Raw genomic sequence first — 26,942 nt, forward strand, 5'->3', positions numbered from 1 at the left:
CAAATCAGGCCAAAGCAATCTCTTTGTCAAGAGCTGAGCCCCAGTGGATCCTGGGGTTGAGTCTCCCCCTCTGTCCAGGAGAGAAGTCAGGTTGTGTAACCCTACCGCCGGGACAGGAGCGGGGTTACACGGCGTGGGTGGAAAATGGTTCTTGCTCATGCACAGAAGCAGATCAGCTTTGGGGACAAGCTCCACTCAGCTGGGTGCCTTGCCCAGAAGGGGGTGGGGCTGGTAGCCTGAGAAACTGGGTGTTTTTCCCAGGCTTCTGGGTCACCGCCGCTGCCTTTCAATGCCCTTTAAAAAGCACCTCGAGGAAACTTCTCATTGGCAGCCGAGGAGCCCACTAGCTCCAGGGGAAGAATCTGAGCAGGAGGAAAGAAGAATGTTCTCCCCCTCTCTATTTTGCAGGGCTCCTGGAAAGTGGGCTTTAGTTCATTTGTTTTAGACACGGGGCCAAAAGTAGCAGTTTAAAACGTGCTTTGTTCTGTTTGGGTTTTGAGGCTTCAAGTAATCTGATTTCCTTGCTACTTATTACTGTAAAACAATTTTAATCACATAGGTATTTTCCTGACATTTAATAGTTTGGATCAGGGTGTGATCTTACGGATACCTTGCTCTCAGAATGCTGCAGGGGATAGTTCTATTTATTTCAAAGGACTTCACATCTGAGAATTTTCTCAAGAAAACCATCTACTTCTCATAACAAGAGTCTATTCTATGTGACTTGAGTCATTTATTCCGGGACTATGGCTCTCAATTGTGTGATTTTTTTTTTTTTTTTTTGGATTGATTTGTTTAGGTCAAATAAAATGTTAACCCATTTTAAAGGTACAATATGTACCAAATTGTTCAGCTGGTTTGTGAGTCTATATTTATGCTGAGCCCCTGACCCATTTCAAATAATTTTTTTCCTTTTATCTTTTTTAATTATCAAAGGAATAACATGCTTTTTATTTAAAAAATCAATAATACAGGAAATGTTTAAAATAAGAGGACTCCATCCCAGTGTCACTGTGTGACACCACTTAACATTTGTGGGCTAGCCTGAGAAACAAAAAAGTTTTTCTGCAACACGTGGCCACGTATCCAGAATGCTAGAATGTTAGACTGGAAAGAGACAGAGAGATTATTTATTCAAACCTTCTCAATTTCAAGGAGCAATATTTGGCCCCCAAATGGGGAGGTAATTTGTCTGAGGTTATCATTTTATTTTTATTTATTTATAAATTTTTAAATTTTATTTATTTTTATTTTTGGCTGCGTTGGGTCTTCGTTGCTGTGCGCGGGCTTTCTCTAGTTGCGGCGAGAGGGGGCTACTCTTCGTTGCGGTGCGCAGGCTTCTCGTTGCGGTGGCTTCTCTTGTTGTGGAGCACAGGCTCTAGGCGGGTAGGTTCAGTAGTTGTGGCTCATGGGCTCTAGAGCGCAGGCTCAGTAGTTGTGGCGCCCGGGCTTAGTTGCTCCGCGGCATGTGGGATCTTCCCGGACCAGGGCTCGAACCAGTGTCCCCTGCATTGGCAGGCGGATTCTTAACCACTGCACCACCAGGGGAGCCCCAGTTATCATTTTAATATGCCTGTGTCTTGGCCCTTGAACCCAAGTACTTGGCATCTAGGACCCTTTCTGGGATATCACACTGCTGACAAGTTTTTAATGTGTAACCTTTCATTTTTAGTATCTTTTATTATCTGATCACAAAAGTAATAAATGCTCTTTGTAGAAGCTCACCTATCCTCTTGCGACACACCATTGAAATGCTGGTGTATTTTCTTCCAGGCATTTTTGTGTGCCATCTTTGTACAAAAATGGGATCAGGCTTCCCATGATTTTGTGCACTTTTTTTTTTTTTTGCTTAATATATGATGAATTTATTCCATGTCATTGAACATTATTCCTTAAAATTATTTTTAATAGTTGCATGGCAATCTGTGCTATAGATGTACCATAACATCTAAGTCCCATTCATGGCCATTTGAGAAGGTACCAGTTCTTCAACACGAAGAGTTTGTCTTGAACACAGCTGAATATAAATCTTTGCTTATTTCGCATGCTGTCTGGAAATGCATGAGCATAGAAATCATAGTCGTTCTATAATTTAGGAAATTCCTGGAAGGCTGGTGAATCATTAAAACCCAAAGTTATTTCATGTCACTACATTAGATATCCTTTAGTTAAAGTAAATAAAATCAGATCACTTTAGAGAACAAATCTATTTAGCTCTGACTTGGTCTAAGATAACTTCATCATTGTTAATTAGCCACATGTCTGTTTTATTAGCCAACTGCAAGAAGGGTTAGGATAATATGCCTTATTACTTGGTAGATAAAGCCTCTGTCTTCACAGTGTATTTTTTAAAGCTAATAAAACAAACAATAGTAATAGTAATCATAGGAACAGCTCCTACTTCTTGAGAGTACACAGTGTGGTAGCTATGTGCCGAGCTCTTTACAAACATTACACTCAGTCTTCACAAGGCCCAATGAGGTAGGCACTTGTTTTATCCCCACTTTATAGAGAAAGGAGCTGTAGCTCAGAGAGGTTAAGTAACTTGCCTGAGGTGGCACAGTGAATGAATGGTGGAAAGCAGACTTGAACCCAGGCCTGCTTCACTCCAAAATCCAAGATTGGGGTCAACCTCTCTCCAAGGCAATTTGGAGGAATTACTGTTTTTTTCTTGATGATTTAAATGCCTTTGTTAGCAGTGGTTCTTAACCTTTGGGGAACTGTAGAACCATTTGAGAATCTGTACTATTGCCTGGAAAATGGTCTATTTGAAAAAATATGCAAAATTAAAAGTCAAATTTCAAGAGATATAGTTTCTAGCTTGAAGACTCCCACATTTGAGTGGTATCCTTTGAGTCATTACAATTTTTCAATCTTCTGGAATCTTTTGCTAAAATACAAATAACCCTGTAAGAGGAATACCTAGAGTGCTTATCGACTAAAATCATGGCATTTTTGCTGAGACTGACTATGTAAATGGAAACAAAGATGGCAGGAAGCACTTGTTACATGCTGTACCTGTTCCTTATTTTTTTCTGGAACCAGCCAGTTCAAGATGAGACCCCTAAACATTTTAGTAATGACACTGAATCATTACTACAGCATAGTTCCTGAGATATTATTTCACAGCCAGATAATTAACTCTGAAGATATCCAACAATTATTTAGTGAAATATGAAGTAAAACCTTCATGTTTGCCCTGCTCATTCAATTAGCGTAGGTTAAAGGAACAAAGGCAAATTATTTAAATATTAGTCTGTACAACATGTTAGGAAGATAAAAAGGAATCTAGTGCCCCCCCCCAAAAATCCTGAACATTATAAAACCAACACAGTGGTTTAAACATTTTTTGTGTCACTACTCCCATCATTAATGCATATAATTGAGAGTAGATTGTTTTTCGGTGCAATTTTTCTGATCATCTCTGAACTCTCTGATGCTCCTAACGATGTTAGCTTTAGAATTTAAACCAGTGGATTCATTTTCTTAGTGTGATAGAAAACAAGAAAAGAAATAGTAACTTCAGCTTAATTTTAAGTAGGTAAATCACAGGTGGATAAGCCTGTCATTTTGACTTTTTTGTTTTGCTGTGCAAGTGACAGAATGCACCATGTAATACATTCTAAAATGTCACTAAGAAGACGTGCTAAATGAAATCTCTTTAAATTTAGGGGAAGCGGGAGCAAAGTCGTGGGGACAGAGGGTAAGGTGTTAGGCAGGCACTCTGATGTGTGTGGTTTGAAATGATCTCTTAGAATTGAATGGCTGAAATTTAATTCTTCTGCTCTATTGACCGAAGTGTATTTGGAAAGTAAAATGTGGTATTGAGCCTCCAAGAATACAAATAAATGCATTCTCAATTAATATTTACATGATAAGTACTTATATAAAAACTAGGTACAGGAATTCTTCTCTCTTTAGAATATGTATAATACGTAACATATTTGAGGATTAAAGGCCATGCTGCATGGGCATTTGAGGCTCTACCTAAACAACATCTTTCTTGTGATGTTACTGTGGGTTTGGAGTTGGGTCTTTGTTTTTGAACACTGTGAGTCTGATTCTCCCAGGGCTTAAATCACTCCTCAGTCATCAGTTGGGTGTTCATTCATTCTTTCAGGCTACCGATAACGAGATTTACTGCACTGTGAGGGAAGGAGGGGACTCTTGACTCAGTCGATTTTACCATTTATAATAGGTTTGACGGAGGAAATTTAAAGTAAGAGCTACGTTATTAGCTGCCGATGCATGAACTAGTACCCTACTGAGGGGCCTGAAAGGGTTGAAAATGTTTAACTCACCGAGAGGCAATGAGATTGCAGTTGGGGAGAAGGAAGTTCCTTTTTTTTAATGCCCAAAGACAATTAAATGTACACTACAGACCATAACTTCAGTCTTCTGTCAAACTTGCAGGCTCTGGAGCCTGCGAAGCCGGCTGACCAGAGTTCCAAAGCAATCAGCCAGGCACAGCTGCTTCCTCTTTTAGGAACAAAAAATTGACCCCGAAATAAATTGTCCAGCAGGTATCATCAGCCCAGAATGACTACTGTCATTTAGCCTCAAAGTGTTTTCTTTTCTTATATCTTACTCCATTTCTTGAGCACCTCACTCTTCAGATGTGGGCCCTGGTCCAGCCCTGCAGTCAGCCCTGGGAGCTTGTTAGAAATGCAGCATCTGAGGCCCCCAACCTAGACCTGCTGGACCAGAATCTGCATTCGACGAGATGCCCCAGGGATTCGTTAACGTCTGCCAAGCTCTGCTGTAAAACAGTGAAGCAATGACTGAAGAGTTGCCACCATTATGACTCTGAAGAGTTCGTGTAGCTCCCAAATGGACCCAACTTTTCTCTAAAGGCAGTGTCCTCACCGGGAAACCCAACCCACTGGCTTAGAGGAGTGTGAGACCAGAAAGCTCCTTTCCCCCAAGACTTCCTTCTCTCCCTCCCTCACTTTCATCCAAATGGTGTGTAGTCCAATAAAGCCTAACTAATCCCACAATTAGGAGAGATTTACCAATTTGTAACACCAAAACACCAAACTCCACAATTTGTATTAATTTCATCCTCTTTTCCCCAAAACTACTTCTAGAATGACAAACAAATCAGAAGTTAGATGGATTCACAATTCACCACCTTCGCCCCTTTACTCTCTGCCTAGTGGCCAAATGGATAAAAACTCTGAAAGAGACTTATGAAATAAACCTGGATAGTATACAAACTGGTTACCGAATGAGAGGAACACAGTTGAACACATGTATCACTACCATGCACAGAACTCTGTTTCATAGTCCCACAAAGTGGAGAGGAACCTGGTTTGCTTTGAAGACGGTTTCTATCCAGTGACAACCAAAACAGATGGAATGAACATATTCCTATAAGCTTCAAAAATTCTTTCAACTTATTTTTAAATGACTTGCTCTGAGAGTCTAAAAGGACCGCGTGCTTTCTTTCTTACTGACTTATGTGAGAAGATAATAGTTTGCAGAGAAATTCAGTGAAGCTGCTGATAAAATGCTTTAAAAATATATTTCAGAGAGTGGAGCGGTAATAGTGATGTCAAAACAGTATCCCCGAGTTCTCCAGCCCACTTAAACCAGCCCAGGCCTAGCACGGCCATTTCTCCCCATCAGCCAGACAAGATGGAAGAGTAAAAATCAATCCTGTATTTCATTGACTCTCAGAATACAGTTCTCTTCATGGCCTGTTAATAAAATATACCCTTGGAAGGGAGCCAGACTTCTCTTAGGCAGTTCAGACTCTCTGAAATAGAGGAAAATTGCAAGGGGTCGGTAGCAGAGGAATATAGAAGTAAAAAATTAACTTTTGAGGTCAAAATTCTTATCTAAACGGACTGACTGGTCTGATTATTTTTTTGAAGTATTGTGTTCATACCAGTGTTTAAATTGAATCATGAGTAATGATTTAACTGAAGTTACGCTGCGTCATCAACTCTCAACAACACTGAGAAACCAAATCATTTCTGAGTTCACGTTCCTCACGCGCAGAAGAGCATGTGGTGTCACGGAAGCCCCCAGCTGGGTGAGATCTCTTGGTGGCTCAAAAGCAAGGGTGTGAGGAAGAAGAGAACATGGGAACAGAAGGGTTTTGCTGAGTAGGTTGAAGAGAGGGTTCAAAGTCAGGTTGAACACCTCATTTACCTCCATCTCTACTTGGGACCTGAGTAATGGAGGTGACCAGCCCAGGAGCCCAATGTCGATGAAGGCCTAACTCTTTTTTTTTAAACCCCAGGAATGATGAGTGAATGTCTGTGACATTTCGGTTAATTGGAGTTGGTGTTGGGGAACCTTTTTATTTATTTATTTATTTATTTATTTATTTATTTACTTATGGCTGTGTTGGGTCTTCGTTTCTGTGCGAGGGCTTTCTCTAGTTGCAGCAAGTGGGGGCCACTCTTCATCGCGGTGTGCGGGCCTCTCACTATCGCGGCCTCTCTTGTTGCGGAGCACAGGCTCCAGACGCGCAGGCTCAGTAGTTGTGGCATGCGGGTTCAGTACTTGTGGCTTGCGGGCTCTAGAGCGCAGGCTCAGTAGTTGTGGTGCACGGGGCTAGTTGCTCCGCGGCATGTGGGATCCTCCCAGACCAGGGCTCGAACCCGTGTCCCCTGCATTAGCAGGCAGATTCTCAACCACTGCGCCGCCAGGGAAGCCCAAGGCCTAACTCTTGATGTTAGAGACCCAAATCTAAGCTTCTTAGTTTCTGCCGTCTTCAAAACATATGTACGTCTTTAGTGCCATGGTGCATGACCAAGCACTCAGTCAATGCATATTGAGGGAATGAACTCAGGAGGCCAAGAGCACTGTGTAAGCCTCATCCTTGCCCTTCTCATACTTTGAATGGAATTTCCTTTCCATGCAGGAGACTCGGTTGTGTAAACCTTTGGGCTGGGGCCACTTCGGAAAATGCCGCTCACGACTCTCCATTCTGTATGGTGCCGCTGAAAAATAAAAATACAGCTTTGGTCTGGAAAGCTCTGATTCTCCTTCTCCTTATCTTTATGATCTTGGAAAAGGTATTTACTCTCTCTGGATCTTAGCTTCCTTCCTCTAAAGTCATCATCTCTTCCTCTTGTCCCACTTTAGCATTCTAGAAACCTGGCCCTGTGATTTCAAGTCTGTCTCTCAACAAGGACAAAGATACGAGACTAGGAATTATGAGAAGCGAGGGAGACCATGAATTCTATATGGGGAAGTTTCATCTAAAATTCATTACCGTGCTTGAAAGTAATTTATAGATACTCTTTAGTTAAGCCACACCCACCCTTGTAAATGCCAAGCATAGGTCCAGTTTTAAAGTGTTGTAAAAACTGTATTCCATCCGTTTTATAACAGCTATACTGAGATATAATTCACATACCAATGCAATTCACTCATTTCAAGTGAACTGAAATTCTTCATAGAGTTATGTAACCATCACCATCTAATTTTAGATCATTCGTATCACCTCCAAAAGAAACCTGGTACTGATTACCACTGGTGCCTCATTCTCTCCCCAGCCTTAGGCAACCACGGATCTTCTTTCAGTCTCTATGAATTTGCCTATTGTGGGCATTTCATATCTATGGAATCATACAACGTGTGGTCTTTTGTGGCTGGCTTTTTGTCACTTAACATTTTCAAGGTTTATTCATGTTGTAGCATGTGTCAGTACTTCATTTCTTTTTACTGCTGAATAATATTCCATTACATGGGTATACCACACTTTATTTTCCATTCATCAGTTGATGAATGTTTGGGTTGCTCCAGCTTTGGCTATGATTCATAGTGCTGCTGTGAATATTTGTGTGCAAGTTTTTGTGTGGACATATGTTTTCATTTCTCTTACGTATATACCTAGGAGTAAAATTGCTTTGTCATATGGTAACTTCATATTTAACATTTTGAGGAACTGCCAGACTGTTTTTTAACATACTACACTATTTTACATTCCCCTCAGCAGTGTATAAGGATTCCAGTTTCTCTACATCCTCTCCAACAATGAATATTTTCCTCTTTTTTTCTGGGTTATTACTATTCTAATGGATATGAAGTGATTTCTTGTTGTGGTTTTAGGTTTGCATTTCCCTTGTGGCCAAGGATGTTGAGCATCTTTTCATGTGTTTATTGGCTATTTTTCTATCTATTTTGGAGAAATGTCCTCATATTCTTTGTGTATTTTTAAATCGTGTTGTCTTCTCATTATTGAATTCTTCGCGTATTCTAGATACAACTCCCTTATCAGATACATGATTTGTAGTTTTTCTCACACTTCATATTCCATTTTTTGAATGCATTCATTTTCTTTTTTTAGAAGTATTGGAATCCTAAAGAACAGGTACCTTAATCTCAAGCCAAATAATTACCTATTGTACGGAGACATGAAGAATCTGTCTTTATTCCTAAAACATCTGTGACACAGCAGAACCGTAGAAAATCATGTGCAATGGATGGTTCGCTGTTTCCTGATAAGAGATTTGGCACCTGTGGGAAAATCAGTCTCTAACTAAGTTACGAAGAGAAATACGTACTCAAAAGATATGTCATCGAAATCGCCCATCGCTTATCATTAATAGATATTTATGGAACACCACTGTGTATCGGGATTAAATAAGAACAGTTGAGAGTTTGATCCTCATCTTATTGGGATTGATAGTCATCCCAACACAAGAACTTTTTAAAAACCTAGATATACTGTAAGACTTTAAAAAAATAATTCTTTAGAGATTTCCTTTTATTGTTTCCTTCTTTGTCTTCTCCAAAGATTGAATATTTGGTTTAATATTCTTTTCACATGTTGGAAATAAAAATATATAATACATACATACATACATATGTATTTTCTTTTTAAGAATCAATGATGTTAATTATTTAAGTGCCCTCTTCAGTTAACTTGTAGAAGTCTTTAAAAGAGATACCCCAGGATTAATTTTTTCACTGAACAAATAATTGCACTGTTTATATTCCAGGTTCTGGGGTAGGGGCAGGGAGTAAGGTGGTGGATAAAACAGACCTTGATTGTGCCTCTTGGGGCTTACAAGCAATAAACAAGTAAAAACACGAATGTAGAGTTACAAATTTTAAGGTTGCTATGAAGGAAAAGAAGAGGGTGCTAAGAGAGAGTAATGTGGAGACCTATTTTAGGCTGAGGGGTCAGGAAAGTAGCCTGGGACATTCAGAGGATCAGATAGACCAGCCAGGGGAGGAAGAAAGCATTGCAGGAAAGAATATGCTAGGTCCAAGGGAGTGCAAGGAGGCTAGTGGGATAGAAAGATAGGAAGTGACAAAATCTAGGAAGAGCCTGTCCACATAGGGGGTTGTAGCCCACACTGAGGAGTCTGAATTTCATTCAGTAAGTAGTGGAAAGGTTCTAAGGGCTTTGGCATAGGAAATGACATGATCTGACATAAACTTTAAAAAGACCATATTGGCTGCTTCATGAAGATTTGATGTGTAGAAATGAAGCAGAAGTAGAATCAAGGTGACCATTTAGGAGGCTTTTGCAGTTGCCTGAATGAGTAGTGACGGTGGCTTGGACTAAGATGGGGCAATGGAAAACCGAGAAGGTGAATGGATTTGGGATTATTTTGTAGACAGGGCATCATGGTTAAGAGTGTGTGTTCTAAAGCAAGACGAACTAGGTTAGAATACTGATTCCCCCTCTAAGTAGCTGTATGACCGTTGGCAAATGAGCTTCTCTGTAACAGGAATCATTTCATAGAGTTGTTATGAAAATTGAGTGAGTTAATAATGTTCTCTATGCATCATAAGAGTACCTGGCAGGTAGTGAATGCTTTAGTCAGTGTTGTTATTGGTACTGTTTTCCTATTTAAATGGACAGGTGTTGGCCATGGTTTAGATGGGGAAGTGGGGAGAGGTGTCAAAGACAACTGCCAGGTTTCTGGCCTGAGTACCCAGTGGTGAATGGTGCCAGGTCCTGAGGTGGAGGAAACCGGAGAGAAGCAGGGTTTGAGGAGAAGGAAGATCAAGAATCTTGTTTTGGACGTGTTAGTTTGAGATGTGCATGAGATATACAAGTGGGGACACCAGGCAGCTGGAATCTGGTGCTCAGAGCAATGTCCTGGGCCAGAGATAGAGCTTACATTCAAGATCACACTCACTTGTACTGAGTAAATTTGTAAAACAGTCAGCACTTGGAAATAACTTAACCTCTTCCTCGACTGGCCAGTGCAGGACTTGGCTATTAAAACAACGCAGTGATCCTGACTTTCCTTGGAGAGGGGGCAGATACAGCAAAAAGAGTGTGGAAATTGTCATCAAACAGACCATCTTTTGATCCCCCACTTACTATGTAGATGAACAGTTACAAGTATTGGTGATGGATTCAATGGGATGGAGAGGGGGGATTATGGACAACTCCCAGGTTTCTGTCTTGAGTGCCAGATAGCTTGCAAGGCCAGTTCCTGAGATGGAGGAAAGTGGGAAGAATGTTTCTCGAAGCCTCTGCTTCCTCAGCTGGAGATTAGTATGCCTTCCTCGTAGGTAAGGACCAAAAGAATGGACCTAAGATACCTAGCATAGTACCTGGCACATGGGAGATGCTTTGGGCTCTTCTTCCTTTCTTATCTCGACTGCGAGCATCGCAACCACCCTGCCTGGATCTGCTTCCATTTTCAGGTTAAGATGGAGGGTGGGAGCAGTGAGGTGACAGAGCAGCGCCAGGAATAGGGTGAGATAAGCGAGGCATTTGCTTTGGGCACCAAAAAACGAAGTAAGTAAGATAAATATTATTTTAATGCAATATTTTGTAAAATCAAAACACATGCCAAAAGTCCATGATGAATAAAGTCTATTTTTAATAAAGCCAGGGGAAGTATTCCCAATTTCTCCTTTTGCTTCAAGCTCCAGCACTCAGTATGGCACTATGACAAGGTGAAAGCAAAGAAGAAAAAGCTGTTTCTCGTTTCTTCCAACGTTGGTAGCTAAGAGCCAGTCAGCAGACTTGTGTACTCCCATGATATCCCTAGATGCTAGAGAGTGTTCAAGCCGTGATACTGGGGTGTGGGCCTTCCACCAGCCCAGCCCCCTACCCCGTTCTATCGGGTTCTATCAGGTGCAATGTGGGAGCCGGATCCAGGCTCCTGGGTTCGCCCCACCTCGGTCAACGCAGACCCTCGTGACCCTGGAACTGTTGAGCAAACACGGAGTGAAATATGCTCATGCTCTATTAGAGCCTGGGGTTTAAAGGTCAGCTCTGTGCTTATCGGCAGAGTCTGATTCACTCCCTAAATGGCTCTCAGGGAGTTTCGTGCTTGCAATATGGACTGAGCAGATGAGCCTTTCCATGCAGAGAGGGGAGCTATTTGCTTTGCAAGGAGCTGTCTCCGCCAACAGGGAAACTGCAGGTCAGCAGCAGGTGGGAGATGAATGGAGGTGCCCTGTGACGAACACTTCCTTCCGACATTGACTTAGAAAGCTCAAGGTACACGGGCATTGGTGGCTTGTGGCTTTCAGCTCTTTCCTGTGAAAATCAGAAAACTTCCAACTGGAACAATTTGGTGATTTCAATACTGTCAGCAGGCAGGTAATGAGTCATGAAAAGACGGATTTGTCAAAGCCCATATCTATCGTGCAGAAACCAATGGTGGGATTTTGAGCTTTCAGGTCACTTTTCCTCTAACAAAAGCTGGAGATGGGGAGGGCAACTTTTTAAAAAGTTATATGAAGGATTTTTATTTCAATATAAAGAGAAGAATTCTCCTAATTTTTAAAATATTTTACTGCAACTGTAACATACGCTCGTCATGTACATGTATGAATGATTTGGGGGTGAGATAGTAATGAGCAAAGGAGAAGAGTCACGTGGGTTGCTCCAGGCTACTGCTGGACATGGTCTGCATGTCAATGGCACTTTAAGATTGCAACATTTTGTTGGGTGACCTTCATACCAGTCGACTGCACGCACCTTAATCTCTCTCTCAAAAAAAGCTGAGCCTGCTATAGATTTGGTCAGTTGTTTTTGTGTGTGTGTGTGTGTGTGTGTGTGTGTGTTTTTCTTAACTCAGTTTTTCATTTACCTACTGCTTTATGACTCCTGGTTTAATTTGTACAAAAGGATGAAGTTCATTATTACATAACTCAGAAACGCATCTTTGAGTCTTTAGGAAAAATAAGTGCAAGGGTTGCCATGGATTGAGACTGAAAAACTTCATAGATAAATCACGGGGTCCACTTTTAAGAGTACAAGAATGCTTCAGAACAGTTGTAAAATAGGTACACAGATGCACAAGGGGGAAGAAAATGCCCCTTTTTGGTAATAAAGTACCTTTCAGACTTTGAAACTTATAACTAAAAGTTCAAAAGCAGAATAAATGTTGGGACTGTTAAACTTTTGTGAGGGTTGCCAATTTGTCAGTGAGGCACCTGTGTAGCTCTCTCACTATCCAGTTACCTGCCCCTCTGTTTTTTGAGTATTATGTCTTTATTAATCAAGAATTAATACAAAGACTTTTCAGACTAGGAGTAAATATTGCATGGTCCCTGAGCTACGGTTGCACAGTATACCCATGGAAGTTTTATTTCTTAAAGAGTTAAACAAGATTTTCAATTGTCTAAGTAAGAATATTAAATAATTAAGTTGTGATACTTTGTTCAAGGGGTTCTAATTTTATCCTTCCCTCCCTCCCTCCCCCCCCTTCTCTCCCTGCCTGTCTCCCTCCCTCCTCCTCCCTTCTTTTCTTTGCTCATTTATTCTTCTCATGTCCAGTTAAGTGCTTAGATTATCTTATTTCTACCTCTATAATTATTAGTTTTAAGTCAAAGCAATGAGTCCCACTAAGAACCTGAAAGCCAAGTTAGTATCTTTTTTTAACCTCCTACTTTTCATTTAACTTCGTCTTCTCTTTTACCCCATAATTACAGTGGTTACTAAAACTAGCATTTAGGAGGAAAGTCTCACCAATATGTATATTGCCTCCATTGAGTTCAGGCATTGTCATATGTATAGCCTTTAGCTAAAAGGTAAGGCTAATATTCTTGAAACTGCCTACCCGATTTTGAAAAATCTTCACTTACGTCTCTAAACCAAATGTGAATAGTCACAGAATTTGTGGACAGGTATTGTGCAGAAAACCATGAACCTGACATTCAGTTTTCAGGAGAGAATGTCAAAAATTCCACTGCAAATTGGAGCTGTTGGACTAACATTGATCTATTAATAAGCAGGCAGAATAATTTAGCTACTTTCCCTGCTGAGCCAAAATATAGTGCTGTCATGTCTTCTCCCGTGGTGTTCTCCAGTGTGGGTTTACTTGGTCCTGGGAATTTCCTGTGGAAAAGCCCATTTCTGTCCATCATCCATCACCTGTTCCAGGGAATGGTAAATGGCAGTGGTATGGCATGCTGAATTTTAATGTGACAGTGGCCTGCACTGGTTTCAGAAATGGGTCCTGCATATGTGAACCCATGAAAATAGTGGGGAGCAGTTTCAGAATGGAAAATTCCTTATAACTGGTATATATGGTGTTCACCATGCTTCTACTGAAACATGTCTGTAAGTAGCTTGCATTCAAGAATGGGAAACCCTCATTTCTAAAGACCTTTTGGTTTCTCCTTGACCTACCTTTGCTTTTCATTGACCAGCTTTGCAACCACTGCTTTGTTCCCTTCTAACTAGCCAGGTGCATTGCCCCCACTGGCTTCTATCGAATTCAGAGTTGGGCCTGTGCCTTCACACTCAGGCCATTCCTGCTCTCACTCCCTCCTGCCTTATGTTTGTCCTTGACCTTAATTTGGCTGGTCGGTTTGCCATTCTCCACATTCGTCCCTCCCTAGCCTTTGTGTGGGCTCCTCTGTCATTTATTTTTAACTGGTGGCACATGGCCCTTCCTTGTCACCTGCCAGGCTGCGTTCTCCCTCCTCCAGAGCCAGCCCAGGTCTTGTCTTCTCTGGAAGGACCTTCCTCTATTTGAATCTACATTCTGTCCCCAGGACTTGCTAACTCTTTTTTTTTTTTTAGAACGTTTAAAAAAATTAAAGTATTTTACAATTTTGTGATTTACAATGTTGTGTTAATTTCTGCTGCACAGCAGAGTGACTCAGCTATACATATATACATTCTTTTTCATATTCTGTTCCATTATGGTTTATCACAGGATATTGAATATAGTTCTCTGTGCTATACAGTAGGACCTTGTTGTTTATCCATCCTATATATAATAGTTTGCATCTGCTAATCCCAAATGCCCAATCCATCCTTCCCCCACCCACTCCCCCTTGGCAACCACCAGGCTGTTCTCTATAGGACTTGCTAACTTTTGACCATCTGAATACACATGTAGTCAAACAACCTGAATTTGTCGTAAACGTTCAAAGACTAAGATTTTTGTTTCTTGTATGTTTTGTAATCTCATGGCAGATGCTTAATGGGGTATGTCTCAGTTCAGGAAATGAAATTCCAGGTGGTGGCCCTTGCAAGATGGGAGGTAACCAAGTCTATTTTCATAAAGATACATCTCTTAAGGCTGCTTCTGTATCTGATGGAACAAGCCAGGGAAAGGCCTGCTTATCTGTGTATTTTAGCTTTCCTAATTGGTAACAGCTGTCTCTGGAAAATTGTTTATATGGATTATCCAAGGTGATCATTAATATTATTAACATTGTAAATTTCGTTCTTTAATCTCTTTGGGGAGTATTTATTGCCTTTCTCAGAGTTAATCAATAACAGTTTTTCTAAGGGAAACTTTTTTTCCCCTATCTTAACCATTTTTAAGTATACAGTTCAGTGGGGTATTAAGTACGTTTACATGGTGCAACAGTCACCACCATCCATCTCCAGAATTCTCCATCTTGCAAAACTGAAACTCTGTCCCCATTAAACAGTAACTCCCCATTTCCCCTCCTGCCAGCCCCTGGCCACCATCATTCTACTTTCTGTCTCTATGAATTTGACTACTCCAGTATCTCATGTAAGTGGAATCATATGGTATTTGCTTTTTGTGACTGACTTATTTCACTTAGCATAATGTCCTCAAGGTGCCTCCATGTTGTAGTGTAAGTCAGAATTTCCTTCCTTTTTAAGGCTGAATAATATTTGACTAATGAACAGTTTTTAAAGAATTTTGCAACAGCATTTTAACCCCTGACTTGTGTTCGTATGCGGTTATGCTGATTATTTCACGTATTCAAGTCTGGTTTTTTTTTTGTAGTTATTAGGTTATACTCCTTTGTTGGTGATCACTGAAATTAGATTATGAAAGTATTAACTTGATTTTCCTTAAATTCTCAAGGTCCTAAGACATTCACAATTAATAGTGATTTTCTATTTTATTATACATAGGAAAAGATACATCTTTTCCATTTTTTTAGAAAGAAAAGATTTTGTTTAAAAAATTGCTATTTCTAGTCACCAAAATATAGATTACATTAGTCATGTCTTAGAATTAGACACATTTTAAGCATTTACAAAAATATAAAATAATATTTAAATATACAAATAAAAATTTTTCACTATTAAAATAATCGTATTACAAAACACTTGGAGAAAAGACACTAGAAAAATCCATCTCTTAAATATAATTTAGAATTTTAGTGTCTTTCCCTCCAGTCTTTTCGGCTTGCACATATTTTTATTTGCATGGTTTTAATCATGGTATGCTATAAATGCCTTTATATCTCTAAGAAAGAAAAGCTTCCCAACAGAAATCAAGGCACCTTTACAAAGAGTATGAACACTTTTTTGATTGAACTCAAGAGCGCCGTGACAGAAGCACAGTTAATGTGCGTGTTTGGACACTAAGGTTCTGCTGTTTGCATGATGAGGGATGACGGGGTGGAACTTTGCTAGAGCTGGTAGGAGCCATGCTGTGATTGGCCATATTTATGGAGAACATATCTGCCTCTGGAAAGAGAGAAGGAGACAAGGACAAGCAGAGATGAACGATGGAGACCCTGTGGGCGTCTGGGCAGTGCTTCCTCAGACTCTGAGGACGCCTCAGTACCCTTGCATTAAAGTTCCTTTTCTGATTAGTGTTTGAAAATTGGGGTTCTGTTTCTTTTCACTGAAAGAGACTTGACTAATCCATCTTGCCTCTGACCTATCTCTGTCCTGTTTGGGTTGTCTGAATGATTTACTAGCTTTCTATGCTTCAAGGTGATACTCCTATTCTTCAGTGAAACTCACCCAACCAGCAGGCAGGTGTAGTTTCCCTGTGGCTCTGTGGCTGGGGTCTAAGAGGTACTTAAGAACTGCTTACTGAATGAAGTAGTCTCTTTTTAATTTATTTTTTTAATTGAAGTACAGTTGATATGGAGAATTATATAATATAAGTGAATCTTTAAAAAACTAATTTCAATGAGAAAGTAAGTTGCAGAAGGTTATGGCAAACATACAGTTTTTATAAAGTTTAAATATAAAACTAAATACTAGAATATGGAATTTTTAAATGCCAATATCTGGATACTAGTTACTTCCAGTTGAAGAAGACTCAGGGAATCATAAAGTGGTATTTGCGGGGTCATCAACTGCATTGTCATGTTTTTTTTTTTAATTAAAAAATTTTTTTAATTGAAGTATAGTTGAGTTACAATGTTGTGTTAGTTTCTGGTGTACAGCAACGTGATTCAGCTATATGTATACATATATCCATTCTTTTTCAGATTCTTTTTCATTATAGGTTATTATAGAGTATTGACTATACTTCCCTGTGCTATACAGTAGGACCTTGTTTATCTAGTTTATATATAGGAGTGTGTATCTACTAAAACTCCTAATTTATACACCTCCTTCCCCTTTGGTAACCGTTAGTTTGTTTTCTAAGTCTGTGAGTCTGTTTCTGTTTTGTAAATAAGTTTATTTGTATCCTTTTTTTTAGGTTCCACCTATAAGTGATATCATATGGTATTTGTCTTTGAATGAAGTAATTTTGATGACAAATGCGCTCTTTCCTTGAAACCTGTAGCAATCTTCTTGGGCACCAAGAAGCAACTACTTGTGTCTTCACAGTTCAAAATCCTGTGACACCATTAGGTGACCACTGAATATGAATCCATCTTTCCACATCTCCTGTTTGCAGAGCACTGACCACTGACAAATTCTAAGCACAAAAGTGATCAGACTCTTGGCTTTCATTGGTGATTCATTATCCAGTCCCCACCCATCCCTTCCCCTCCAGGGCTTGGTCCTTAGATGTGTGGTGTCTAGGACTTTAAGCTTACATTAGGGGTGACGGCCATGGTTCACCCTAAGAGGAGGGTCCTGGCATCACTGATTATACACAGGATAAGTAGAAGTAAATCAGAAGAAGTAAAGATATCCCTGTGTCATAACAGCTGATAATTGAACTTGGAATTAATATATTCACAGGACAAGATAAAACAAAACTTACTCCCTCTGGCATCGAACCTTCCCCATTACTGCAAAGAAGGGCATGGCATGAGAAAGCTCTCTCCCTAGGTTTACTGCAGCTGTACTTAGACCTGTCTGTGTTGTTGAAATCGTTTCAAGTTCAGGAGTTAGCTTTGCTCTTCTGGCTAAACCTAGTTAATTGTTACAGGATGGTGGATTGTATAGAGTATTCAGTAATACATAAAAAGAGTTGATGGATTTTCTCATGGTAATGTATTATAATTTATAACATTTATTAAATGCCTCAGATTGTTTTCCTACTTGAATTTAAAAAATAAATATGTAGTTCTTTGACATTCCATTGATTTGAGTTGAAAATTAATTGGAAAGGGGGTGCCATGCTGGCTAATTTTATCATTAAAATACATGTTGCTGATGTTTTCCTATACTTTTGTTTTAAAATTTCTTGATTTCTTGCAAACACTGAAGCAATGTTTGCATAGCTGTGTTCCCTATAATGATGGGAGACTGGAAAGTTGCAAAAAAATACTTTGCAAGGATAACAACAGTATCAGTCATTTGCAGCTGGACTAGAAAAGAATGTAGTGTATGTTGAGCTATTACTTATTCCCTTTTGGAAAATAGGGGAGTAACTAATACTCTAACAATATTATTACATGGTGGAGTGATGACCCCAGAGATCCAGCTGTACCACTACGATAATTTATAAATCAAAGAAATAGCACCATCAAGACTTCAGACTTTGATTAAGAGCAGAAGAGGGAAACGATGGAGGGGAGAAAGAGGCCATGGCAGTGAGGGCGGAGACTGTAGCTGTATACTCTGGCTTATGTCAAGTTAGGTAACAAAAATCCTCTATTTGCCTTCCCAAAATGTCTTTTCTTATATGAATGTGTGCCTGTCCCATCAACTGGAATATTAGCTCCCTGAGGGAAGATGCTACAGAAGATGGGTTTGTAAAGATGTACACCTGCCCTCTGGGAACTTAACTTCCCGTTCGGTGAGACAAAAATGCCACCTACGAGGATAGCTAAAAATACAGTATGTTTCAAGTGTCGTCGAGATTCATAGAGTTTACCAGTTTGTTAAACTTGTTTAAATTATAGGAAGTAGGTTAAACAGTGGATTCATCCCTATGGCCTAAGGCTCAGGGTTGCAAAGCAATTTGTTGCCATTAATGATGTTGATGTAATTAGATGTTGAAAAGCTTCTATGGCCAAGTAAGTTTGGAAAATTCTGGATTAATCAAAGTGAAAAAGACTACTCAGTCTTTAAGATACCAAAGTACACTGTGAATTTCCAAAAGGGTGATACAGGATATTTGTCTAACTAGAGAACTCTTTAGAATTGTAGAATAGCTTGTAGGACTTGCATTCACTCTAACACGCTTTGGGAAATTCTGGCAAAAATGAGAACTGCTTTAATGGCGGTAAGTGTTCAGTATGGCGGCATAAAGGAAGGCTCTAGAGTTCCTTGAATCCCACTGTATTCATTTGCTGTTTCTGTTGTAACAAATTACCACCAATTCAGTAGCTTAAAACAACACAAATTTATTATCTTATAGTTCTGGAAATAAAAGTTCAAAATAGGTCAGCCAGGTTTTGTTCCTTCTGGAGAATATAGGGAAGAATCTGTTTCCCCTGCCTTTTCCAGCTCTTAGAGGCTGCCCATGTTCCTTGACTCGTGGCCCTGCATCACCCCGACCTCTGCATCTTTCATCACGTCTCCTTCTCTTGATTCTCCTGCCTCTTTCCCTTATAGGGACCCCAGTGATTGTATTGGACCTCTCCATGTCAAGATCCTTACCTTAATCATATCTGTAAAATCCCTTTGCCATGTAATGTAACATTTTCACATGTTCCAGGATTAGGATGTGGACAACTCTGGGGACCATTATTCAACCTCCTATACCCACATTCTATTTCCCAGAACCCTAGGTGGTACCCAGTAAACATTTGGTGAATACCGTTAAGAGACTGAATTGAATGATTTTAGGAAAGCTCCCTGAATTATGCTGGTAAAGGAGGCATGGACTTCTGGCATCATCATGGCAAGTGGGTTTTGCAAGAATTTTTAAGAGTGTAGGTTTTTTTGAGAAAAGTCTTCCCAATGTGGTTAGTGTTATGAAACGATGATTTCACAGAGGCAGAATGCATTGCTGCAGAAACACACGTCATTCCCTCAATAATCGCTCAGCATGCTGACCTCCCTCCAGACCTGCTTCCTGTGTTGGGATTGTTTTGCTGTGGCCAGACTTTGAGTGGGAGGAAGAAGGAGGTTGGCAGAGTGGAGTGGGAGAAGGCCAGAGTGGAAGGAGCAGAGAAGGAATTAGCCAGGTCTGATGGAGAGATGGTTTCTGAGATGCCTTTGAGAAGAGGAGGTGTCTTATGAGACACTCCACGATGTCCCTAAGATAGTACAGTAACATCAGGGGGACAGAAAAGGCAGTCTTCTTCATTTCCGTAGAAGGCTATGTCCAATGTGTCTGGCTTCTTGTTTTTCTTGTCAATCATTGTTTTTATTTTTATTCTTTCAGAAATAAATTTTATTCTGATGTTTATTGTAGAAAATAAATATTGCCTAGTCTAATGCTCAGAGATAGCCACTGTAACATTTTGGTATATTTTCTTTCAATTTTTTTTCCGTATATATTGTTACATTTTAGAATCAGGACCGTGGTCTAGATATAGTTTTGTGTCTTACTTATGTTCACTTGACTGGGAGCATCTCCTCGTGGCATTAAATCGTCTTCAAAACATGATTAATTAATGACTGTATATATTGCACTTTGGGGTGTATAACTGTAGTTGAACATTCATGCTTTGCATTCATCTTTTGCCATCTTCTTAGTTGCTTCTACATGAGAGTAGATGAAGTCAAAGGACATGAACATTTTTATACTTCTTCTTAGACATGGTCAAAGGTATTCATTTACACTCTGGCACTGTATGAGAGTGTTTTCAGCTCCTCACATTCAGCAGCAATAAGTATTAATCATTTTAAAATTTTTTGAATGTTTCTTGGACATTTATAGCAATTCTTCTGTGACCTTTTGATCCGTGTTCTTTGCCCATTTATCCATCGAGATGTTAATATTTTCCTTAGAACTTCCTATTAAAGATCCCTTGAGTCATGTACCACAATGTTCACTGCAGCTCTATTTACAATAGCCAGGACATGGAAGCAACCTAAGTGTCCATCGACAGATGAATGGATAAAGAAGATGTGGCACATATATACAATGGAATATTACTCAGCCATACAAAGAAAAGAAACTGAGTTATTTGTAGTGAGGTGGATGGATCTAGAGTCTGTCATACAGAGTGAAGTAAGTCAGAAAGAGAAAAACAAATACCGTATGCTAACACATATATATGGAATCAAAAAAAAAATGGTTCTGAAGAACCTAGAGGCAGTACAGGAATAAAGACGCAGACATAGAGAATGGACTTGAAGACACGGGGAGTGGGGAGGGTAAGCTGGGATGAAGTGAGAGAGTGGCATGGACTTATATACACTACCAAATGTAAAATAGATAGCTAGTGGGAAGCAGCCACATGGCACAGGGAGATCAGCTCGGTGCTTTGTGACCACCTAGAGGGATGGGATAGGGAGGGTGAGAGGGAGGAGATATGGGGATATATGTATATGTATAACTGATTCACTTTGTTATAAAGCAGAAATTAACACACCATTGTAAAGCAATTATATTCCAATAAAGATGTTAAAAAAAATACAAGGAAAAAAAGATCCTTTGTATGTCACATCTCTGAAAATTATTTTCCTACATTGCTGTTTGCCCTTTAATTTTGAGTATTGTGCTGTGTGATATATGAATTTTTTCGTGTTTATTACTACAGTCAAATCTAATATTACTTTCTGATGTACTCCACTACTTCTATGTTTGGAAATTCTTTGTTTGGCCAATAGCCAGTAAATAACCACCTATATTTTTCATAATATTTTATAATTTTATTTTTTAATTTAGTGTGTAATCCACCTGTAATTCAGTTTGACATAATCTATGAGGTAGAGATATAATTTTTTAACTATTCAAGTAGTTACTTCAACACCATTTATTGAATAATCCCTTTATTCTTTATTGAGTTATGATTAAATCTATCTTTAATTAAATTAGTATATATGTTTTTATATCTGGGCTCTTTATTCTATTTCTTTAACCATCTGTTAGTTATTGTAGCAGAACCATATTATATTTTGTATAGCACATTTCTATTTTTGATATGGTAAGCCATAATCCCTTCACTATTCCATATTTTAAATGTACCTTAGTAACCATCATCTGAGTGTTCTTCAAGGTGAATGTTGGAATTAATTTTCAAATAAAAAATTCTGATATATCTGCATGGAATTATGTACAAACTATGAATTATTTTGGAAGAATTTGCATCTTTACAATTTTTAATCATTTCATAATCCACCTGTTTTTTCAAGTCTTATTTGATGTGACAGAAAAATTGTTTCTTCACACAAGTTCTGCATATTTTTAAGGTTATTCCTAGGTATTATATACTTTTTATTTAATTATATTTGGGATTTTTTTCTATTGATTTCTAATTGGTGGTTACTGTTATATAAAAGCTGTTGATTTCTTTTTATTGAAGTATAGTTATTTACAATGTTTCAGGTGTACAGCAACGTGATTCAGATATAAATATATATTCTTTTTCAGATTCTTTTCCATTATAAGTTATTACAAGATACTGAATATAGTTCCCTGTGCTATACAGTAGGTCCTCGTTGGTTACCTATTTTATATACAGTAGTGTTAATCCCAAACTCCTAATTTATCCCTCCATGCCCTTTCCCCATTGGTAACTGTAAGTTTGTTTTCTATGTTTGTGAGTCTATTTCTGTTTTATAAATAAATTCCTTTGTATCATTTTTTTAGATTCCACATATAAGTGATATCATATGATATTTGTCTTTGTCTTACTTCACTTAGTATGATAATCTGTAAGGCCATCCATGTTGCTGCAAATGGCATTATTTCATCCTTTTTTATGGCTGAGTAATATTCCAGTGTGTGTGTGTGTGTGTGTGTGTGTATATGTATATATGTGTATATATATATATATATATATACACATATATACATATATATATATATATATATATATATATATATATATATATATATATATATATATAGCATCTTCTTTATCCATTCATCTGTCAATGAACAATGTCTTGGCAATTGTAAATAGTGCTGCAGTGAACATTGGGGTGCATGTATCTTTTCAAATTAGAGTTTTCTCCAGATGTATGCCCAGGAGTGGGATTGTACTATTTTGGGTAACTCTATTTTTAGTTTTTTAAGGAACCTCCATAACTGTTCTCCATAGTGGCTGCACCAATTTACATTCCCACCAACAGTGTAGGAGGGTTCCCTTTTCTCCACACCCTCTCCAGCATTTATTGTTTGTAGATTTTTTGATGATGGCCATTCTGACCAGTGTGAGGTGATACCTCATTGTAGCTTTCATTTACATCTCTCTAATAATTAGTGATGTTGAGTGTCTCTTCATGTGCTTTTTGGCCATCTGTATGTCTTCTTTGGAGAAATGTCTATTTAGGTCTTCTGCCCATTTTTCAATTGAGTTGTTTGTTTTTTTGATAGTGAGCTGTATAAGCTGTTTGTATATTTTGGAGATTAATCCCTTGTCAGTTGCATCATTTGCAAATATTTTTTCCCATTCTGTAGGTTGTCTTTTTGTTTTGTTTATGGTTTCCTTTGCTGTGCCTAAGAAAAAGAAATAAAAGGAATCCAAATTGAAAAGGAAGAAGTGAAACTGTCACTATTTGCAGATGACATGATATTATACATAGAAAATTGTAAAGACACAACCAGAAAACTGCTAGAGCTCATCAATGAGTTTGGTAAAAGTTATTGGTTTTTCTATATTGGTTTTGATTCTGTTTATTAATGATAACCATTTTTTCACCTAGTTCTCCTGATTTTCCTTAGTACAGTCATATTACACCAAATAATGATTCTAATGCCTTTCTAAAGAGGATACTTCTTTTTTTTTAACATGTTTATTGGAGTATCATTGCTTTACAATGTTGTGTTAGTTTCTGCTGTACAACGAAGTGAATCAGCTATATGTCCCCTCCCTCTTGAGCCTCCCTCCCACCGTTCCTAAAGAGGATACTTCTTATTCCAGAATTACATCTTATAGCATTAGCCCAAATTTCCACAGTAATTTAAAATATAGTTAATCATATTCTTATCTTGTTTTTGATTTTAACAGCTAGGGTAGGTTTTTCCAACCATGTTAAAGAAATTTCATTGCATTCCTAATATGCTGAGAGTATTTTTAATCAAAAAGGTGTTTTGAAATGTTATAAAATGCCTTTTGATTATTTTGGTAAATTATCCTCTATAAGGAGAACATAATGTGGAAGTCAGATCATAGGATTTATGGCCCGGCAGACCCGGGCTCAAATTACACCTCTTCCTCTTAAATTGTATGTCACTGAGTGAGTTATTTGTTGTCTTCCAATTTCAGTTTCTTACATTGTTATATGAGGATAATAATATAAGTATCTTATAAGGTTATTGTGAGTATCCAATGAGAATTGCTTGCAATTCACCAGACTTGATACAGAGTATCATGTTTTTTGAAAATTATTGTGTAATTTTTGCCTTTGATCTATTAAAATAGTGTACTATAATATAAAACTTCCTAGTATTTACTTATCTTTTTATTCTTGGACCTACTTGGTCATGATGAAATGTTTTCTTAACTCACTGCTGTATTCAATGTTTGTTTCAGATTATTGCATCAATTTTTATAATAATTTTGTCTTTAGTTGAATTTTTATGCTATCTTGTTAGTTTTGACATCAAAATAACTTCATATAATGATTAGGAATTTTTTATCTTTTTCTGTGATTGGGACCTATGGGAATTATATTTTCCTTGAGAATGTGAAAGAAGTTCCCTGTGGAAGTTTCTATGCCTGGATTATTTTTTGAACGAGATAATGCTTCTACAACTTTTTAGATTATCTTTAAATTTGTAGTTGTTTGTTTTCTCTAATCACTTGGCCCATTCAATGTGTCTGTTTATGCTTGTGCATTTCAGTGATTCAAATTATATCTAAAGATTATCTTTTCTTAGTATTTTTAAAATAATAAGCATGGAGTTGAGCACAGTATTCACTCATAATTTCTAAACTTTTAATATCTGTGTTTCTCTCTCTTTTTCTTGGTTTATTGTATAATTCTGAGGTTTATTTGACTTATTTTAAAGAACTACCTCTTGGATTTATTGACCCTACTGTTTTTTGTGCCCCTCACATCTGTAACATAATCTTACAGTGATTAGACTTTAATTTTTATATACTTTTGACTCTGCCACCTCAAAAGTAGTCATTGGTGGTCAGTGATCACTTACTGAGTACCTCCAAGGAACCCCTTCGTAGAGTAGTTGGAATCTGTTTTCACTGCAAGGCTGGGAACTAAGGCAGACCATTCTGCCTGGGTTCACCGCCAACCTCCACCACTAATCACCTATGTAACCTCCAAGTTACTTAAACTTTCTGTGCCACAGTTTCCTCATCTGAGTGTGAGGATATGAAGCTCTGAGAACAGTCCCTGGCATGTAGTATGTAGCTTTCAGTTAGCTCTCGTCATTGTTATATTTTAGAATAAACACTGTGATTGTCCTCAAGGTTACAGAGTACAGACAGAGTTGTGAATGGGAAACTCAAAGACAATTGGAACATAATGTGTTTTTATTTGTGATGTTTGGAGGGGTGTCCAGCCTTTAGAAGAACCAGACACTTTGAATAAAGGATACAGCAGGTATTTAAAGAAAAGAAAAGAAAACAGACCATGAAACTACAGTTAATCTGTTCAAAATCCAAATTGGTGGAAAAACAGCAGTTCCTCACGTGCTTATCCCATCTGTGTGGGTCCTCACATGTCTCCTGATAGCTGTCCAAAAGTCAGAGATAAACGTGTTTTCTTTTCTTTTTTATTTAATTTTTATTGGGGTATAGTTGATTTACAATGTTGTGTTAGTTTCAGGTGTCCAGCAAAGTGAATCAGTTATACATATACATCTCTCCGTTCTTTTTTAGATTCTTTTCCCATATAGGTCATTACAGAATACTGAGCAGAGTTCCCTGTGCTTATACAGCAGGTCCTTATTAGTTGTCTATTTTATATATAGCAGTGTGTATATGTCAATCCCAGTCTCCCAATTTATCCCTCCGTCCCCTTTCCCCCTGCTGGTAACCATAGGTTTGTTTTCTACATCTGTGACTTTATTTCTGTTTTTAAGTGTGTTTTCTTGGGGGGGGGCCAGCAGCTTAAAGGAATAGACTCAAGTGTTTAAAAAAAATTTTTTTTGTTTTTAAATTTTAGGGATTAGTGTTAGATAGGATGTTTCTGTTTGGAGAAGGCTCTCTAGTGATGCAAAATATTTTTGTTTTTTTCTGTCTGTTATGTGAAGGGTATATACATCTCATACCAGCGGCAGCAGAGCAAAGCGTAGCATACATTTCTCAAGGTGTCATGTAGGCAAGTGAGGGGGTAAATTATCAACACGTGATTCAGGTGTGTATGTAGACGATACTGTGCCTTACGTGTCTTGCCTTGGTTCATTCCATGATACTGTCCTGGAGTGCTGTACTTCCTAGAAAGCTTTCCTAACCTCTGCGACTTGCAACATGTTCCTGCACCTCCCCAAAGGGAGAGGCACCCCTCAGTCTGCCTCCACTGCTTTGGGGATAAAGTTCAAACTCCGGGGCAGGGCACAGAGGGCCCCTCCAGCCCCCTCTCCCGCTCCTGACCTTCCCTGTGCCTCCCCGTGTTAATCACTGGGAGAGGTGGGAGTCGGAGACGATTCCCACGCCCCGCCCCCTGTGCACGCCCCGCCCCCTGCAATCCCCTTTCTTCGCCGTGAACAGGACCTGGGAACATGATGGGATTGTCACTCGCTTAACTACTTTACACAAGACTCCATTTTAGCAGAATGCGGGGAGAGAGTCTGCTGCTGGCCTTGAAGAAGCGAACTGCTGTATTGTGGCCGCACGGCAGGGGAGGGCAGCGGGCCTGTAGGAGGTGAGAGCGGCCCCCAGCTGGCAGGCGGGTAGGAAAATGCAAACCTCGGTTTTGCACGGCGAGGAACTGAATTGCGCCAATAGCCAGTGCACTTGGAAGGGGACCCCAAACCTCAGATGTTCGCAGCCCCAGGCAACACCTTGATTTCAGCCTGATGAGATCTGAGCAGGGGCCTGAACTAACCTGACCCATGGGCTGACCCATGGATAATAAATTGTGTTGCTTTAAGCTACTCAATTGGTGGTAATTTGCTGTGCAGCAATAGAGAAATAATGCAGTTAGCCTTGTCACCTGTTTTCCTTAGGACAGGGGCATTCCATGTGTCCCCATCCAGGGCTCCCGTTGGGCGTCTCTAGACTTGTCATCCTCTTCTCAATGGGAGAAAACAATTTTTAAATTCTGAAATCATATGCTATATTTGGCCTTTGTCTCCTTGGCTTATTTTTATTCATAAAACTATTACCAGCTTCATATCCTGTTTTTATATTCTATTAAATGAATGTAAGTGCAAATATCTTATTGAAAATTA

At 38.9% G+C, this 26,942-nt stretch overlaps 1 protein-coding gene across 17 annotated transcripts in view; it reads left to right on the forward strand.

Annotated features, from left to right (window-relative positions):
- The window catches only part of THRB (thyroid hormone receptor beta), a 387,045-nt gene that overhangs the window by 30,367 nt on the left and 329,736 nt on the right, over window positions 1–26,942 (forward strand). Inside the window, exon 1 of one of the 17 annotated variants that reach the window (XM_036849758.1) lies at window positions 11,250–11,368. The exons of 12 other annotated variants lie outside the window; for them this stretch is intronic. The gene's annotated coding sequence lies outside the window, so the exon portion shown is untranslated. Of the gene's footprint in view, window positions 1–11,249; window positions 11,369–11,415; window positions 11,435–26,329; window positions 26,414–26,942 lie in introns of those variants that run through there. 4 more of the 17 variants (XM_036849757.1, XM_036849756.1, XM_036849753.1 and 1 more) reach the window with 4 other exon arrangements.

The sequence above is a fragment of the Balaenoptera musculus genome, chromosome 4 (genome assembly GCF_009873245.2).
Source record: "Balaenoptera musculus isolate JJ_BM4_2016_0621 chromosome 4, mBalMus1.pri.v3, whole genome shotgun sequence".
In the NCBI taxonomy this organism is placed as follows: domain Eukaryota; kingdom Metazoa; phylum Chordata; class Mammalia; order Artiodactyla; family Balaenopteridae; genus Balaenoptera; species Balaenoptera musculus.